The sequence below is a fragment of the Poecilia reticulata genome, chromosome 6 (genome assembly GCF_904066995.2).
Source record: "Poecilia reticulata chromosome 6, P_reticulata-male-v2, whole genome shotgun sequence".
NCBI lineage: Eukaryota > Metazoa > Chordata > Actinopteri > Cyprinodontiformes > Poeciliidae > Poecilia > Poecilia reticulata.
In genome coordinates, this window is record NC_088835.1 from 8404037 (window position 1) to 8418928 (window position 14892).

General features: G+C 37.9%; 1 protein-coding gene across 4 annotated transcripts in view; it reads left to right on the top strand.

The window, feature by feature from the left end:
• Positions 1–1188: 1188 nt before the first annotated feature.
• Positions 1189–14892, top strand: part of peak1 (pseudopodium-enriched atypical kinase 1) — a 92274-nt gene continuing 78570 nt past the window's right edge. For 3 of the 4 annotated variants that reach the window (XM_008411173.3, XM_008411171.3, XM_008411174.3), the window contains exon 1: positions 1189–1428. The gene's annotated coding sequence lies outside the window, so the exon portion shown is untranslated. Of the gene's footprint in view, positions 1429–1449; positions 1930–14892 lie in introns of those variants that run through there. The other variant, XM_008411172.3, reaches the window with a different exon arrangement.

Below are 14892 nucleotides of genomic sequence, written 5' to 3' on the forward strand. Positions count from 1 at the left end.
CCTGTTCACAATAAGTAAATATATTAAATTATAAAATATTAGAGAAAAAAGATATTTTTCTTTCAGGTTCAGCATTCGGTTTTTCTTACTTCACACTCACCATCGTTTATAGTGAATCTGACAAACACTTAAAAATGTTTAGCTGTGTTAGTAGGATTTTTTTTTTTTGGTATTTATTCATTTGGCATTTGGTCAAATATCTTTTAGGGCAGATGTGTCAAACTCAAGGGCCAAATCTGGCCCACAATGGCTTTTTATGTGGCCCTTTAGATTCTAGACTAAACACTGTTTGCTTAATTAATCAAATAAGTGTAGTTTTTATCTGTTTACTGCTAAATTATATCAGACAGTCCCTCCAGTTTCTTGAGAATTCTGGAAATTCACACAAAATCAGCTAATTGCGCTAATATCTAGGAGTTTATTGCAGATTTTTCCTCAAAAATTGTCAGAAACTTTCTTATTTGTACTAAACAGCTGCCTCAGCTTTAACTGATGTCAGATTATAGTCCTTGATCTATACAGCGAGTAATAAACAGTGGCATTAACCATCGTAAATAAGCGCAAATATTTCCAAATTGGTACCACAAATATTTTCATTTTTATTGCAAAAAATCACAAAAAGAATCAAAATCTTGGAGGGACTGAGAAGATGTTCAATAATATTATTTAACTTTAAGAATTAATTTATATTTTAACAGTTTGTGAATAGGTTTTATCAACACATTTTGGCACAACGGGCCCTTTTAGATATGAGTTTGACACCCCTGTTTTAGGGTAATGAATTAAGGTATGTTAGTACAGGTAATTTGTAATAAGTTAAGTAGAAAATACATTTATTCTTTGCCTTGAAATGTACAAAACAATGATAGCTTCTAAGTGTATCACCAATATGAAATGTTCAAGGGAAGGGTGAAATCACTTTTTATGTGTCCTGTCCCGTTTCACCTGTTATCCCAGTATACCCAGCTTGCGCCCTGGACGAATGCCATTATTGACTACAACATAAAACCGCTACGTGCGGCAGGTTAACAGGCATAAAGCTTGTTAAAAATAACTGAGTGAAATCAAAAGTAAGGCTCATACTAGGCACAATGTTAGGTTTGTCTCACACAATTTGGATTTTGAAGCCAGCTCGGCGGGCGTCACTTTGAAACTGCGCGTGCACGCCTCCTTCTGGCTGGCCCAATCTCCGCTGCGCGCGCTCCCGCATCACCTCGGTGGAAGAAAAAAAGAAACTGCTGCGGCTGTTGCAGGAGCCACGCAGAGCGAAACCACAGACTCCAGTTGGAGTTCAGCTACTCACTCCCGGGTTTTTTAGGGGTGTTTTTCTGTGGGGACGTCAGTTCAGTCGAGAGAAAGGCTTGTCAGGACCCGGATTTATTATGACCAAGTAGTGGGAGCGGTGGCGACGAGGAGGCGCGAGGCGAGGTAAGGAAAAGTTAGCCCGGGCTTCCTTTTCTCTCTCATTGAAAGTGTCTCAGTCACAAAGTCTGAACAGTTTTTTCTTACGGATGCAAGTTCCAGTTCGTACAGCTGAGGGTGAGCCGTGTGTTTCGGAGCGGCTCTGCGTTTTAAACGCTAGCTGCTCGGGGTTTCCAACCTTTCAGGGATGCGAGAAGTTTTCAACCAGTCGAGTTTTTACCCGACTGCAACGTTAGCTGCTGCTGCTGCTGTCAGGAGTTTCAGTAAGTAAGGCTTAAATACTGAGGGGCTCGGCTCGAGTACACCAGGCAAGGTAAAGAGCTAGCACCAAACTCTTGACTGGTCTCTGTTTACTAAATGGGCTGGACAACGCTTGAGTTAGTTTTGCCCAAGCTGGGGTCTTTAACGGGGAGTGGTACATGGTTGCGTTTCAGATCTGCAGCATGTCAGCAGCGCTCTCCATACTGTAGTTACGGACAGGGAGCCATCAGAACTGACACCTGCCAGGTTAGTATTTGTTTAATGTTTGTCACACTCGCATTGTTTTCATCCCGTGTTTATTCGCTTTTGTCAGACTTTATGCTACTTCTTTAATTTATCTGAGCTCAGCCAGCAGTAATAATGTTTGAGTTGCTCTTATCTGACTGATACCAATTGCCTTTGGAGTCTAAACCTGCCGATTCTAATATTGGGTAATTCTGTTTAGTTATATTTTTAAAATATTTTCTTTAAGGACAAGCCTCTTTATCAGTATTTAGTATGAAATACTGATCAAGAGTATAAAAGATAATGGTTATCTTTTAGGCTGCATGAAATCAGAAAAATATTTTACTGCAACTACTTTACCTCAATTTTCCTGATGCATATCAATGGTAAAACATCAAGTTTTAACTTCAACATCTTAGCCGCTAAAGATATACATCAGGTGAGGGAGGTTGAGGGGGATTAAGAGTATGTCAACCTGCCAGAAAATGTCATGGCTATGTATTATGTGATTATTTGACACTTTATATATAAACACTCCTTTCCAATTGTGATATTGCCTACACTGATACTGCAATGGCGAATGAGATTTGCTATATTGGAAGGTTTCCCCCAGGGTATTATAAGCCTGGCGGACCACCAGGCTTTACTTGTGCCCCCACCAGGCTAAGCAGTGCTTATTTATTTAAGTCTTTTTAAAATTGTTACATTTTTTAAGACTTTGCAATTGATGTTCAGGTATTTATCCTCCAATCTTTCAATAACTCATAATTATCATCATGGCAATGGCTGATTTTCAGAAGTAGACAGGCTTGGTATTCCTATTTCATTAGCATTGTAGCTAGAGATCTGCTTATGCTAAGGGTGGGACGTCCTTCAAACCTTTACAATAATAGAAGCTAGGCTTCTCCGGTCAAAAGCAACAGATTGTTGTACCCACAACAATCAGGTCCCTAAATCTGTGAGTTATAATTCCCTTGTTTATATTTTTGATATTTCTGATTTTTTTTATATTTCTGTTTTTTAACATTGTGTTTGAAAATGCCTGGCTGCAAAACAGATTTCCCCCTTTGGGGACTATAACGGAACTGAACTGAAAGGAGACTGCTACTACTCTTTGTGTATTCTTAAACGTGTTCTCATAAAACTAAGATAATACTGATAACCATCACGAATTTGCACACAATAGTCTTGACACAAAACATTTATTTCGTCACATTCCTAACTACTTAAAACCCATGATGCTTGACTGTGACTTCCAGATCAATTTTATAACCCGCAAGCCAAAAAGTCTCTCACAGAGCAAACACAGATTGAAATGTTGGAAACTATCAACTTTAACGTCTTGAATTTGACTATATAGTCATATAAACACCTTAAAAGATTGCAAGCATGTCTTGACATTGGCTACTGGCATGTTTTGCTGCTTTGTCAACTCCATTGCTTTGGATGGAGAATTGAGTTAAACATATAATTCAATTAAATATTGATTGGGTATTTTCAGTGCTTTTGTTGAAATCCCATTAGCTGTGGTAAGCGGTCATCATGGGACGAGAACAGGGATGGAAAGACTGTCTTGTCATGCAAAACCAAGTTTCCTGTTATTCCTTAAACCTGAAATCCTGCCCTCAATGCGTGGCAAGAATTTTTCTCCGTAGACTTTTTGTTAGAATAGAGGAAGGAGCTAACAACATACAGAGTTTTCACCACATTCATCCTTATTTTTTAACATTGTCCCAGTTAAAAATGTCCCAGTTAAACGTCGTTTAACTAAAGTTACCCTTGTAAAACAGCGTTTTAACTAAAACTCTGAGGTTTAAGCCCAGTTAAACGACGTTTAACTGAAGTCCAAAATGGGGTGCGGGTTTTAATGTTTTTATTTATTTATTTTTATTTTCTTTTAAATCTCTTTCTGTTTCTCACTGTTTATTCAATGCCACATGCTGTTTTTATTTTAATCATGTAAAGCACTTTGAAATGCCTTGCTGCTGAAATGTGCTATAGAAATAAAATTTGATTGATGATTGAGTATTTCTCCTCCATCTTTAACTGATGTAATAATTCACCAATCATGGAAATAATCCTGTTTCACTTTGTGTGAGAAATCACCACTCTTTGGCTTTGTGAGGATTGAAGTAGAGGAAAATGAAGAAATTTAGCTAAGCTGCAAATCGGTTCTCAACCAAAAAATGGCTCAAAAAATGGAAGCAAGGTGTTCTGCAGTAATATTTGTTTTCCAAGAAGTTTCAGACATAATCAATCCTACAACAGCAAGAATAAGGTGGAAAATACATTAAAAAAAAAAAAAAAAAAGATGCTTGAAGTTTTAAATAGTCTGCCACTGATGGTGTGTGGTGGATACCCTCTCAACCTGGGCATCCAGGTTGATAGGAACATGTCTAATGAAAAAAGAAAAACTAACCCTGACTGAAGTCGAAGTGTCCGCTGTGTTTTTATACACTTCAGTGTGACCTATACAGTGTGCAATAATGGCAAGAAATGATGTTGATGAAGCACTGATTTGCTCTGGGCAACTGCAGAGAGCCTGTTCATATGTCTCTAAATATGATTTTGAATAAGCTTAGAAAATGCATCAAGGTACATCTTGGTATTTTCTGCATTATATGCTGAAAATGGTGCAATATGAAAAAAAAGGAAAAAGAAAAATCACCGATCAGTCAATTAAAGGAAATTTCCAATTTCTGAACTGTACATTTGCAGATCCCTACTAAATAGAAACTGGGACCAAAGTAATAAAGAAGGCTATTCCATTTCATTATTCAATATTTACCTAAAAAAGAGAAGATGGAGGATGAATGCTTTTTCAAATTAATGGCAGAAACTTTAGCAAAATTGAAGCTGTAAAAATTAACATTCAAATGAAATGGCAAACCTTTCGATGGAGCCAACCTGTCTTTCTCTCTGATAACCGTGAAGTTACAGCTTCTGTTGCTTGTTTTTTTTATTAATTTTTTTGAGTATTTTGGATAAAGTAAAATGTTCATTAGTCCTAAGTGTCACAAGTACAGGTCAGTGAAAGTTTAAGTACATTACCGCCCCGAGCCTCGGCTCATTCAAAGCACCCTGTGTGCTCCTGATAAACAAGCTTTCCTTTTGTTTGTTCGTGTCGGCTTGTAGTGTTCAGTTCTTGTTTTTACTTACTGGCAAGTGGCCAGAGACAGTACCTATTAGGTCTCTGTCAACATTACTGCTTCACCTGTGCTCGGAAAAAGGCTTTAGTAGGGTTTGCAGCAAATCCGGGTTTGCCTCCTGGTAATTGTCCTCTGAATGCTCGTCCCGGGAGCCTTATGGGCCAAATATTTGTTGGAGGGTTTCCTACATCTCTGAGTGGGGAACATACCTTTCATTCTTGTGGTGAGCAACAGGAAGATTGTGTTTTGTGGTGAACTGAGTGTTTGTTGTAAACAGAGCAGTTATAGCCTTTTTTTTAGGTCCCTTGCTTTGTTTTTTGTTTTTTACCATGAAGTTCAACAGGTGGAGATTGTCTGGTGAAACAGAACATTTCAGGACATTTTGTATTTCCTGAATTTGTAATTCACCTTTCCAGGTTGTCCGCGGATCCCAGAAATCCTTAGAAAGACTTAAAGTCATGGATCTAAAATTAAGGCCTTAAAATATCTTAAAAGCATAGCAAAAAGTATTTTGGCCTTAAATATGTTAATCACAGGTCTTAAATTTAGTCTTGGCAGGACTACTTAATCGTATATTATATGTAATCTTTTTCTCGCCAGACATTTCCATCAGGCATATGTTTGAGTCACAAGCAGACATCTTTGTGACTCATTGCTAACATACCCTTGCCAAGCTAGCTATGTTATTTAACCTTGACAAATGCAAAAAAATGCTAGCTAGCTTAAGTAAGTGGGCAAGTGCAAATGTATTGCCAGCTGGCTGGACGAGGTTTGTACATTTCTTTGGGGAAATGTCTAAAAAATGTATTTTTTTTTAAATTCAGAACTTTGATCTAAACAAGAAAATAAATAAAAAAGCAAAGGTCTTAAAAAGTCTTAAATTTCAGTTGGTAAAACCTGCAGAAGCTGTGCATTCAGTTGGGCGCTCCAAAGCCTATCACTTAAGCTTTAGGTTTCCTTGAGGCACTGATGTTGACTGAAATGGAGTAGAAGAACATTGGAATGTTCAACATTTGGTCCTAGAAGACGTGAAAAGAAAATCATCAACCAATTAGCTCGACAATGCTAAGAGTAAAGCCTTTTATATAAGAGAAAATTTTTGCCAGTTTTCAGCAAAACAAATTCCAACCCTTTTAATTTTTAATTACTTGACAAAACACTGATGATGTGACAACTAAATGGTGCACCCAAGAGTCTTAATTTGAATGGACTGATTCCACATTTTTTGTAATCTATTTCGGTTAAGAGCACACTAATCGGCTTGAATCAGTCACTTATTTCAAATAAAAGAGACCTCTTCTCTGACTGCTTTACTAAAAATGTACAAAACATTCTTTTCTAATTCTCTAATTACTGTATCTTGAGCTAACGAGCTGCACAGCATGTACAAACGGCATTATTTATCGAAAGTGGCATGAAAGCACCAAATTCACACAGTTGTTATTGTTTATTTTCTTAATTCATTCCAGTTTCAGAGTCTATTTAATTGCATCTCGGCATGAAGCTCAGGGTCTTTTTGTGTAATAGTGGATTAATTTGATGTGTGACCGGCTGTAGAGGTTTTCCCATATGGTGTGAAATTCAGTTAGATTTCCCTCTATTTAGTTTTGTTTATTGAAATAGTTTTTATAAGTAAAAGACCCGAAAGCACTTTAGTTTGTTGCTTTTCCTTATCGAAACATGGTCACTAAAATAAATCACTTCTTTGGACAAAATGTCTTATGCAAAGGAACTTGGTTTTTTATTATTATTATTATTATTATTGTTATTTGCCTATAGTGAGAATCTTAGTGGTGGGATTGTTGTGCAAAACAGGAGAAAAAAATAACATTTATTATTACTGTTGCAAATACAGGAGCCTTCCTGACCCGTTTAAGTTGTTCTCAGATATTATGTTAGTAATGTTAGCATGTAGCATTAGCACAGCTAGCATGTGGCATCCTTCAGCATTTCTTTTCTTTCTGGAAGATTGGCTGGAAGAAATGCAACAAGTTAGGCAAATGTTAATGAGTATATATATTATCAATTTTGATGGAAATTAGTATCTTTAAATAATTCATTTTTCTAACATCTATCATATCAAGATATCTACTTAGAAAACCCTAGAGCATACAAATGCATTCACTGCATGAGTTTCATATTTCTGCAAACAGTTTGTTGTCCTAGATGTGTAGATTTTACCATCTTTTTTCTGAGTGAATAATTTTCTGAGCACTCAATGTTTCAAAGCAACAATAATCGGGCTGTGATTTGCAAAACGCATGAAAAAGATCAAATAATTCTGTATATCAGTTATTTGTTGGTTGGGCCATTATCTGCTTGCATTACATTAGTAATAGCAGTCTGTTTATCTTTTTCATCTGACGTCATTCTGCTTTAATGCAAAAAGTATAAAAAAGCAGTGGTTGATATTAGACTTCAGAGCGTGAAGTTAAAATCTGCTTGATCATAGGCTCATTTTTTACAGTGGAGCACCTAAAGTCAGATTAAAATTACATCAGAAAGTTCTTGTGGGATTAAAAATAATCTTAATATATGTGTTGAAGTTATAAAATATTTTTATATTTTAAATGTTATGCACTTCACCGAAAGAACAGATTGGTGGTAGCTCCATGATGTGGGGTTACTTTTCTTCAGACGGAATAAAATGTTTTGTAAGTGGATAAAGTCTTAAACACTAGTTCAACAGAGATTTAAAGGATACGGCCAAATTAATACCAGAAAAGTGTACGTTTTGGAACAGCCTAGTCAAATCCATCTGTGTTAAAGCTGTTTTGGTTTGTTGACAGACTAAATGCTTTAACTGAACTAAAAAGCGTTTCAACACAGTATTAGCTTAAGGGGATCCAACCCTGTACAACCTGGTTGTTGCAGCTTGTTTAATTTCTAAATTTTCTCTCAAACTATTTGTTTTCATGTTGAATTATACACATGAGAGGTAGATAAAACTTTAAAATGATTAATCAAGGTATATCTGGCATTTTAAAGGAATTGTTCAGAACTTTTAAGCAAAACATGAAAAACTGTTTGAACTTGTTAAAATCCAAAACAGGTTTTGCATATTTACATGACTGACTGAGAGATTTCGACTCTACAATCTCAGTTTTTCCAAAGGCCTGAGGCTGACTGTAACGTCGCGCTCTGTTTACACCAGGGATTTGGTATATTTGTTGCATTGCAACAAAACAGCCCTCAAACAACTTTAGGCGCTTTTGAAGGTCAGCATGCTTGATAAAGTACAGTTTGGGCTGGAGGCCATCTTTTAAATGAACTCAGCTCTGCTTGCAATCAAGGGAGAGCATCAAGGCAGAGCTATTTTTTGTTGTTGTTTAGGAATATCGGTCTTGACCTGAATTAATGCGGGAAGATACATGTTGAGACTTAAGTGAAATGCTTTGTTTTTAAGGAATCGGATTGACTTTTTACATGTACGCACATGACCTGACGTGACCGTTCAGGTTCATATTCATCAGATAAACAACACTTTCACACCAAGAGCTTTCCTTGTGCATTAATACCACATTTTATCAGCAGGATTGGGGTGAAAGTTCACCTGGCTTTGATAAGTTGTAGTCAATTTGGGATGTAGATGTGAAGTGGTAGGCGAACAATTGCAGCACCTTCATTCCCTTTACATTTGTTGCTGAGCTGATGCACCTCTGAAGGGAAGAAGCTGTGAGCGAAAAAGGCCTGCTTTTTTTTTTACCAGCATTGAGCAAGAGCTGTTTTGTGAAAAGAGCTTCTGTGGTGAGTTGTTGTTCTGGTGGAGACCGGATAGTTATATGAATGCTATTACTTATTTTGTACAAGCCAAACACATTGTTTTTGACCAACCAGACATCAGTTGTTATTGATCAGCATCTCATTTCCATCAATTTATTCCTTTAATGGTGTTTCTGATTGCTTTGTATTCCCCGTTGCCAATTTATTCATGTCTACAATAGGTCTGGTTGACCTTTATAGGGAATGTTGACTGTGTAAACAGTGATTATTAGGGGAACTAAAGGCTCTGGCGTTGCTGATAAGCTGCTAACTGGAGCCTGACCTTGAAAATGTCAATGTATTAGGCTTGTTCAGCTGAGGTGTTCAGCTTCGGCACCTTAAAAAATCTTAGGAACCATAAATTAAGTAAACTCAACATTATCTTGGTGGAAACATTTGGTCTATTTCCTTTAGCCATTATCATAGAACATTACTCAAACTAGACAATAACCAAATGTTTGTTTATATTACATTTACATTAGTTGTTCAGTGTCAAGTGTAACGTTTCAGCATGTTTGAATTAATTACTGAGCTGGTGATGCTCTGATTGCTCAGTAAATATAAAGTGAGTTTGTAACTGGTTGACTTTGTTGGTACAGACCTTCAAGGACAGTCAGAATTTAGCTAACAGTGACTTTAATTTGAGATGCATCAATGAGATATCGACCACAATCAAATAATTTTGAGCTAGATGTGCCTTGGTACGTGAACATTTGGTAATAAACCTGAAGATCCAGTATGTTGTTGGTTAATCAACCATAAGATCTAACAGAATGTGGTAACAGCAGAAAGAAAACACCGTTAGCCTAGAGGTTTTTAAAAAGGAAGTCAGAGGAAGATTAGAAATGTACATTTGAGAGGAAACTGTTTTCTTTACACAGATCCAGATATTTCTCCAGTCATTCAGACTGCAAAAGGGTGAGAGAGAGCAAGACTCTCAGCAGATAACTGGACGGCTTAACAAATTACAGCACATTGTGTGCAACTGCTTTTGATCCTGGTAGAAATAATGATAAGAAACCAAAATCTGCTGCTGTACATAGCAATAATTGGTCCATATAGAAAAAATTAAATCTAAATTCATTATTGACAGGCCAAAGCTTTACTCAAACAGGAGAAGGTTGCATCTCTATGTGATTATTTGAATGAGAATACGTAAAGATTTCACATATGCTTTTCAATTTTTAAATGTAGAAGGCAAAACTGTTCACATGTGAAATGGTGAACGCTACAAGCAAAGTTACCCAGAAAACCTTTTGGATGAGACTGAACCTAATATTGTTCTGTGTTATTCAAACACCTCTTGATGTGATATGACGTCTAACTACTTCCTGCATTTCAACCCAACCTTTTCACTCAGTTGTGCGTTTCCTGCTTCAATATCTTTAAAAAAAAAAAAGCTACTGTTTAAATCACAGTTGTAGGTCATAATCTGAAGCTGCTGCACCCAGTAGTTTAATGATTGGTTTTAAATGCATTGCAGTACTCAACATGAGATAAACTGCCACCATGTTTTGTCCTGTAGAGTTCAGAAAGCAAACTTGAAACAGGAGCCAGCAGTGATGTAAGCCCATTTTATTGTTGACGTCTTCCAGACCTCTCACCTGTTTCTCAACTTGTAAAAACGCCTATTATGCCTCACTAATGTTTACTTAATTGTTGATTGATGTGAACCGTGTCAGTGGGATCAGCTTTTGCTTTTGGTTTTGGTTATGGAAAAACCTACAGGACCTTTCTACATCAGCAATAAATCTGAGGACCTTGGCAGGAATGTCTTCTATACTCACTTTACTTTAAATAGACTTTAAAAAAGAGAGGTTGCTTTTGAAGATTCCTTCTGCTTCAACTTTGTCTTCCAGTCTTGGTATTTAGTGTTATTCCTAAGTGTAATATAGGAGAGGAGTAAGACCAGGATATTGTCAGATTATTAAGTCAGGACAAATGTTTTTGCAAAAGACCAGTGACAACCTTTATTAGTAGATGAAAGGAAATGGTAGGAGCTAGATTCAGCTTTTCTATCCTTGTTCAATGTAAAAATGAAAGCGATGTTGCCCTTCAGAGTTTTGCAATCCTAGCTGGTCTCAAAGCTTACACGGTTTATTTCCTAAGGCTGCCGAGGACGATAGGCTCCAAAAAGAGAGTTAACAATCTTTAGAGAGATTGAAATCTGCAGATGAATCGGGTTTCCAGTTTCATTGGCTGCCCAGTGCCTGCAGGCAAAATAGTACAGTTCTGTGTTGCTAGTGGTTCAATCTGAGACTTGATGGACAAAATTGTTGAAAATCCTTAGTTATTTCACAAATTATTGCAAATGTTGTTCTCAAAATGTAAGCAACTGTGTTTACTCTTTTATTGTTGAAACCCTAATGGGAACATGGATAACATTGGACACAAGCAGTAGCTAGTCTTCAGACGCAGTGTATATTTATGAGTGATTACAGTTGTTCAAATACAGACTGATAACATAAAATATATTTTTATCGCGTGTATTTTGTGTGTATTATTTTTTTTCTTCACTAAATTTAAAGAAACGTGTCTGAGGCTAAAACCTTTAGAGATAGATTGATGTGTTCTCTAAAGCTGAGTCTGCTAAGTTACTACCACAATGGATTGGAGGGTGTGGTAAACCTATGATTGCGTTCTTTAATATTGCCAACACAATAAACCTTCATGTTTTATAATCTTTCAACCAGCTCATCATGACTCACTCACAACGTTCCATCCCAAAGTTGAATTCACAGAGATTCCGGTTTTTATGTCTTACTATCATAGCAACCTCTTGTATCCATTACTTTGTTGTTTAAGCTTCACCAAGACCACCTGTCTCCGGGGGGAAATTGGGACAACCCATTTAACGATCAGCATTTCAAGGTGGCAAGGACATTACGCAATATTCGCGGGGAAAACGCCTCGCGGTGTTCGCCACCTCAACACTTGTAAATAAACAACCAGAGCCTGACCTCCTCTGACACAGCAAGTCCATTTTCCAGAAATAAATCTTGCCGTTGGCGCTCGAATTAAACCTGCACACTCACCCCGTTTTCAAGCCAGCCAGCTGAGCGAGAGCACATCTCCAATTACCTAACTCATAGTCCATCCTTTCACTCTCATGTCATTCTACACGCACACACAGATCAGAGCCCATCTTAACTCTGTGACTCCCCCCATCCACCTGCTTGTTTTGGTGGTACCTTTTTTTGTTTCTTGATCGTATGAAAACGGTACTGGTACGAAAACAAACCCAGACCCTGGCACTGGCATTCGGGCTCATACCAAAGCTGTATCAGTTCTGCAATGCGAGTGTGACGTATCTGTCTGAGAATGGTGAGAAAGGAGTGAACACATGCCCGTCCTTATTTGGATGAGAAGAACTGGTTTGTGGATTTTCTGTTTGCTTTGTGTATGACTGTGATAGCCAGTGGCTGAGCTGGCGAGACACTGGCATCCAGCCACGAGGTTTGGGCCATGAAAGAAAGAGGAACGAGCAGCCGGGGGAATGCGAGGGGGTCTCTGATTCACAGAACTGTTGAGTGACAGCAACAGGGGCAGCACTCAAACTAGCCAGCAAGCTTACTGCTGGTAAACAAGCTCTGCTATTCAGTTCATCTTCTTTGTGAATTCACAACTGGGATGAGATCAAAGTTAAAATCTGATGTTCCTGTTTTTTTTGTTTTCGCTCTTGCATTGAGCAGGAGGAGATCAGCTGTAGCTATTTTTGCTGAGTAAACACAATTTAAATACAGAATTAATTCATGCACATATTTATGTTGGAATGCATATTTCTGCCTTGTGCCGGCGTATGTCTCTCTGGGCCGGTGTTCCAGTACAGCACTGACTCATGATGGTGACAGGTTCTGCATTTAAGCAAAAATACAATTTGTAATAATGAAGAACAATAACACCCTGCTTGTTTATTCTAAATGTTTTAGTGGTTTTCTTCATGTGTGATATAAACTGCTCTAACTCACAATTTGAGTTCTGAGGATATAAATTCAGTGCAAAAATGGTAATCTAGATGTTCATCAGTCAATCGGCCATGGCTCTGATTAAAGAACTGTTGGATAGATACAGAAAAATCTCATTTTACTTTCTTAAATCCATCACTACTTCTATTTTCCATTTATAAATGCATCAACCAAAGTTTTTGATGTCTAAATGGGGATAATCTTGTTGTTTTCTGTTGCATCTATAAGTGCAAAGAACAGGTTTTTCCTATAATCGTTAGAACAAAAAATTAATGGTCAATGGTGTTTTTACACGTGATAGTCCAGTAGAGTCGGTTCAATAGGGGACCAAAATTTGTTCCACTTTTTGTTGGTGCGGTTTACTTTCACACTGCACTGTGTCAAACAATCCAAACCCTTTGAACAACCTGTCCCCCTCCTCGACTTGGTGCACCAAGAACTACTGACGGAAACACAAAATCCTCCAAAGAAGACATGAATCCAATTTCCTTAACAAAAGTTAAACAATGCAGAAGGGTCATATTTTAGCAGGTGTATGATTTCTCTTTTGTTTTTGGTAAAAGACTATAAGCCATTTCCCCAGTAGTGCTAGAGTCTTGCATTTATATATGTTATAATTACCCAGAATGCCCTTTCGTTTGCTACCTGCTTTTGGAACGACCTCCACTTTCATGCATTTGAACCGTGCCAGAGTTCACCTGCCGTGCCGAGATCTAGGTTGTTAGGCGGGCCAGAGTTTGTTTTTTGCTCTGCAAAAGAGTTTGCGTGTTCACACCACCCCAAAAGAACCAAACTTTCTTGGCAAACAAACAAAAGTTTGATTAAAGTGGACCAAATAGGGCTGGCACGAATACCACACAATCATCTCAAGTTGGAACGAAGAGGACCAAAGAAAAATGGAAATCAGTAGTCATTAGGAAAAGCTCAAATGGTGCATCCCCAATTTAACTTAAACCCTTACTGTTTAACAAAGTTCTCACTTTGCACACACTGCAGTTACTGGCAATAACATCTCAGCCAGTTGAGCAGCACATGTTAATTTACTGTTGTTGCATCAGCAAGAATTTGGCTCTGCAAAGAGGTCACACATCCTGATGAGAGCAGCATTTTTCAAAAGACAGATTAAGTAGGTTTGTTACTTAGATATTGAGATGGTAGAACCAACACAGACTAACTTAAACTGTAGCTTTTGATCAATAATTAGACCATATACTTTACATTGGAAAAAACCATGGACATGATTCAAGTCAACACAAAGCAAAGGGAAGAGTGTGCTTTTTTATATATATATGTTTTTCTGTGATACACCAACACAAATGCCATAGTTGTGAAGATAAAAAAAGTAAAGATGTGGTTGGAACTGGATAAAATGTTAATTTCAGTCTCTTGTAAGGGTATTTATGCAAGTTAAAACTTTAAGTGCTTATGTGGGCTGCTATGTTTTTGTCGAGCATTCCTTTACAGCACAGATTTCAAAGAGACATCTTGTTGGTTTTCATCCCGACACAGTTTCTCTGTTTACTTGAGAAAAGTGCCACAGTCCTCGGATACTTTTGTACCGGCTGGAGTTGCTGAAGCTCAGCGAGTTTGCTGACCTGCAATTAGTACCGACCATAAACAACCAGAACCCCAGTGAGCGGTGCCACGGGTGGCTGCCCTCACCACGACAATCCGGAGTTTCCCTTTTGTCCTCGAATGCGTCAGATGTAGAGCCAGCTGCCCACCCCGAGGTTTCAACTGCGCGCCTACTGAGACGGCTGAAAGAAAGTTGTGGAGGCAATCGCGAAGTATGCAGGGAGAAAATGTATAAATACCACTGGGGGGGAAGCAATACGTTGCAACGCCTGTGGCTTTAAAGAGGTTTTGGCATGTCACACTCCCCTTCTGTCTTCCAGAATAATTTTTAAATATAGTGCCTGATGTCATGTGAAAGTGATGCAAAACCTTGCCTCTATGATCAAATCCGATACTTTGTCCACTCTGGCTTCAGATGCATTGTTATGACATCGTTAATGTGCTACTCGACCTCACTCCCCTTTATTGGACGTTTTATGTTCTTTCTTTCACAATGATTGCAACAATTCAATCACTTGCCAGATTCTATACCT